At 38.8% G+C, this 4,977-nt stretch overlaps 2 non-coding genes across 2 annotated transcripts; both read right to left on the bottom strand.

Moving 5' to 3' along the window:
* Positions 1-3,799: 3,799 nt before the first annotated feature.
* Trnae-cuc lies at positions 3,800-3,871 on the bottom strand. Its single transcript has one exon. It is a non-coding gene; the product is annotated as a tRNA-Glu (tRNA).
* A 248-nt stretch (positions 3,872-4,119) lies between these two features.
* On the bottom strand, positions 4,120-4,191 carry Trnae-uuc. The gene has a single exon. It is a non-coding gene; the product is annotated as a tRNA-Glu (tRNA).
* Between the last annotated feature and the right edge of the window lie 786 nt (positions 4,192-4,977).

The raw sequence follows: 4,977 nt of genomic DNA, 5'->3' as shown, positions 1-4,977 counted from the left end.
AATTTATAATACCCATTTATAATCAATATATCTACCGATACCGATAATGTAGATCACAAATTCTGAACATTGTCTATAGAGAATTTTACTTGTTTATCCGATCTCAATTACCCAGCAATGCCATTTATAAGTAATTGCTGATCGAATTACTAGATATTCAGTTTTTGAAAATATGGAAATTTTTTTATATAAATCTCATACAATTGTATGTATTTCTTTTCCGAAACTTTCGAGACTATTTCCAATGGTTTTATCACATATTTTTGTAATTTTATTGTAGAAACTCACTTTCCCACTAAATTTTTCTATTCAAGAATTGAAAAATAAATGAATCAATGATGAAAAACTGAAAAATTATGAAAATAATATAAAAATCGGAAAATTGAAAATTTCAACAAACAAAAAATCATTTTATGAATTCTTCATTCGTAGGAATAAAAACTAAATTGAGACTCGAAGTCTCAATTGTCTCATCAAGACAACTTGATTTTCAGACCTCTTTAGATTTTTTACATGGAAATGGATATGTAGCACCAGAATTGAATCTTCTCAAGTCTTTCTCATTGATAATGAATACTGATTTACTGTCTTCTCATGCTAATTCCTTTTATTTGAATCAGTTCATTTCATTTCTCAGCCAACTCTGTTAACTGCTCAATTACATAGGACCAATTACTATTGTCGAGTTTCAGATAGATAAATCCTCATGTTCTCCAGGGTGGTTGATACTCTCTCGTCCTTGGCTCCACCTTGGAAGGCCTGCTCTGGTAATCGTGCACACTTAATTGGTATGATATACTCATTGTAATTTGAACTCTCATTGAAACATTTTCATATGCATTGCCCCTGCTCGATATACATGTTAGCTTTCAGCCTTCTGCACTTCTAGAAACCAACGATTAGTGGTTACCCTCATTAGTACTCTCGATTTGTACCTCTCATAATTTATGAATTGTATCTTCTATTTTTCTGATGGACGTTTTAATCGTGCTTACTTGTAAGCAATCCGTCTCTGTGAATGTAAATAAATTTTTGCACTCTACAAGACCAACGTAATGTATATTAATTATACTATTCTTGCTCTACTCAGATTAATTATGATTGTTCTTCTCTTTCAATTAACTATTCTTGATCCCATTTCATTGTAATATTCTCGCCTTCTTCATATTCATTATAATATTCTAGCACTTCTCAGAGAACGAACTCTAAAACAGAGATGGTTCTTTTTACTAGGGAGAGGGTGCCCCACAGCATCAAGCTTCCTAGCTTGTTTGGGATTGGCCTCACCATATCCGAGCAAGTTCGATATCTCGGTGTGACACTGGACCACAAGTTATTGTGGAACAAACACATTGAGACTCAGTCGAGCAAGGCTAATGTAATTTTTTGGTCTACTCGGAGAGTGCTTGGTAAAGGGTGGGCCTTCAAACCACACATTATGCACTGGTTGTACACTGTAGTGTTGAGGCCTATCCTTACCTACGCATCACTGGTGTGGTGGACTTGAGGGAAGAACTCCAGCCGCACCATTATGACCAAATGTCAGAGGAACGCATGTCTAACCATCACAGGCGCTCTGAGATCCACCCCTACGGCAGCTTTGGAGTGTCTGCTGGGCCTACCACCTTTGGACCTTGTAGTTACACAGGTGGCTATGAAGACAGCTCTTAGAGTTTGGGAACAGGGACAATAGCGCGATAGAGGACTATTCAGGGGGCATGCGAGGGCTCTTAAGATGGTGAGGGATCCCAATGCATCCCTTCTCCATAGAGGGGACCGCGTGGGCACCACCTTCTACTTTGTCGAACCCTACAGGGTAATTGTCCCTGACAGAGACCTATTTTCTACACCAAACAGGCTTCTTGAGCCTGAAGGTCCCACTTGGTTCTGGCTCTGGAATGCATACAGGGACTGGAGTGGGAATTGTGGGACCTCGTTTCAATCTGTCGATCCCCCTAGGGAAGGATTGTTCCATAGTGCAGGCTGAACTGTATGCTGTTTCAGCCTTCACATTGGAGAATATCCGCAGAGGGTACTCCGGAAAACACCTCTATATTTGTTGTGACAGTCAGGGAACCCTGAAATCCCTTTCTAAGGAAAGGGTTAACTCACGCCTAGTAGAAAAATGCAGGGAGGCTCTGCGGGAGCTATTTCTGATAACATTGTGAAAGTTATCTAGTGCCCGGCTCACGCAGGACTTCCGGGGAACGAGAAGGCAAACATACTTGCAAAGCAGGGAGCCCGCTCAGCTTTTGTTGGTTCGGGACCGGCGCTGCCTATCTGTCGTACATCTGTCAAGAACTTCTTCAATAGGTGGCTGGACAGGAAATTATCCTCTGGATGGAGCATGAGAGGTGGTCTCAGACAGTCGAGGCTTCTCATTGAGAGACCATCCTCTGTGCCTGAGGTCAAAAAACTCTTAGCTCTTAAGAGGAAACAACTGAGTCTAGTGACTGGAGCAATGACAGGCCATTTGTTTAATAACCACTTAAATAGAATGGGACTGACTAGCTGTTGCCTGTGCCGCTGGTTCAGGAGCACGGTTGAACACATTCTGTTCTTCTGTATCAACCTCGAAGACTTAAGGATGACACACCTAGGAAACACAACACCCACCACTCCTATGGTGAGAGGGACACCCCTCTGTCGACTTGTGACTTGTGGCATTTTTGTCAGCATGTCACAGGGTTTAAGTCTCTCCAACTGCAAGCGGACGAACAATGGGTCACGAGGCCTCAGTTCTGCCCGGTGAGGCACCGCACGTAGAAGAAGAAGAGCACTTCTCAGACTAATTAATTTCGCACTTCTCATTCAACTTATAAGATTCATGCACTGCTCATAGTTGAATCATAATTATTGGTCAACTGCTCACATTTAATGTATTGATCTTCCATTGATGATCATAATTAGTGCCTATACAGTGCAGTCCAGGACAGTCAATTTGAACTGAAACTCCAAAAAACTATTGTGCAGTTGAACTGAATATCTACGTATCTGCAGTACTTAATTCGCCGGTGCGTGTATGTATAGGCAATGCAGTTTCACCTCTTGGCCTATTTCACTGTTACAACTCGGTCTTCTCATTAAAATTCATTATTCTAACCTTATGTTTTCCTGATGGAATAAAGAGATTCTCGCAATCAATTTTCATTAATAGCTCTGTCACTGTGAACGCTGTGTTAATTTTGAATTTATTGAACTTCTCAAAGTCCAAGTCTGACCTCAACAAGTGACCTCTCATTTGAACTGCTCTAGATTATCTATGCTTTTAGTTGAATAATGTCTCTCTGAGTCTATAGATCTAGTATTTGTTTTTTATTACTGTATTAGCTTTATGCAGGTAACTTATTCATTTTATTATTGTGAACGATATACAGTAAATGTTTTTATAAGATCTCCCATTCAATTATGTTGTCATACAGTCCACTACTCTTTTTTTACAAAATCGTAACACCCCCGATTTTGAACAAATAAAAATCATATAAGAACAAGAAATCTCAATGAATCAACAAAAAACAATGATGAAAATAAAACACAATATATGAGAATACATACAAATATATGATATAATAAAAATTCATTCAGATCATATGAAAATCAACAACTGTTACGATCTGAATTGAGCTAGCCGATTTGCCATCGTCAGGACCACTAAATGGAGAACGTTCCACCGAAGAAAATCAGATGTTGACCATGGTGTCGGTCCCGTTTGACCTCGTCAGAGTAACGATATTTTAATGGCAACATAATCTTTTCCTGCAATTTTAAAATTATGGATGTACCAAGTGACAAAATGATGTTCCGATACCGGGAATCGAACCCGAGCCTCCTGGGTGAGAGCCAGGTATCCTAGCCACTAGACCATATCGGACTACATAATTAATTACACTACGATATTGACTTCGCTCTACTAAAACTATTTTCAGTTTTATTTCATTCTCTATTAAAATACAGCTTTCTGCTTCAATAGAGTTCAAAATAAAAATCGGAGGTTATTTGTATATTCGAAGATTACCTAACAATAACCAAATGTACCGGTTTGTGAGAATCAAGTGGTTTCGATGCTGCATTGCTGCATACAAAATATGTACTGAAATGTTTTATAAAATTACAAAAATATTCCGATACCGGGAATCGAACCCGAGCCTCCTGGGTGAAAGCCAGGTATCCTAGCCACTAGACCATATCGGACTGCGGAGTTGTATGTATTACGTGAAAAATTTCCGCGTGTGGTTTCTGTGCAACATCATACTGGAATTAAACAGGTGGAAACGCTGCCATTGTTACCTTACCATCAAAGTGTCACGAAGCACAGGTGATAAAGACGATATTGAATTGATGTGGCCGATACTCGTGACAATCCATAACTGAACAAACAGCTTATATGATTTTTATAACGTCCAGCCTTCCGAACTGTTCAAAGGGGAATTCTCTTATATTTGGGTTATCACTGCACACTGCATATGAAAGTTTAAACTGAATAATTATGGGTTTCATTCATGCATTTTTCAAATTCACCACTGAATCAATCAAAATCAATCTTCAAATATGGGGTTTTAAAATTTAAATCACTTTGTTTCATTTTTACGATTTTGCAACAGCGCCTACTAAGAAATAAAAAGAAGAATGTCGGATCAGCTTGTCTATAAAATAATACCTGTTTATTTACAGCCATCATAAGGCGCGTACTTACTGGCGAGCCCCAGTAGCAACCGGCCATGAAAATCTCATAAAATTTTACGACCTTCCTCGTTCGTCGCTGACTTCATAGACAGCCATCTTTGTCTATCTCATCAAGATAATGTATTTGTTGTCCTTTATTATCATCGCATATTTCTGTCGACGTTGCCAGCTTGTGCAATTGACACAAAACGCTTTAAATACCCACTTTTATTTTTCCTTTGAAGTACTTAAAATATTTTTTTTTGGGAAACAGTTGAAATGGTTATTTCAAAATGTGACGTTTCAAAGATATTT

The sequence above is a fragment of the Coccinella septempunctata genome, chromosome 7 (assembly GCF_907165205.1).
Source record: "Coccinella septempunctata chromosome 7, icCocSept1.1, whole genome shotgun sequence".
Lineage (NCBI taxonomy): Eukaryota > Metazoa > Arthropoda > Insecta > Coleoptera > Coccinellidae > Coccinella > Coccinella septempunctata.
This window is presented reverse-complemented; position numbering and strand designations above follow the sequence as displayed.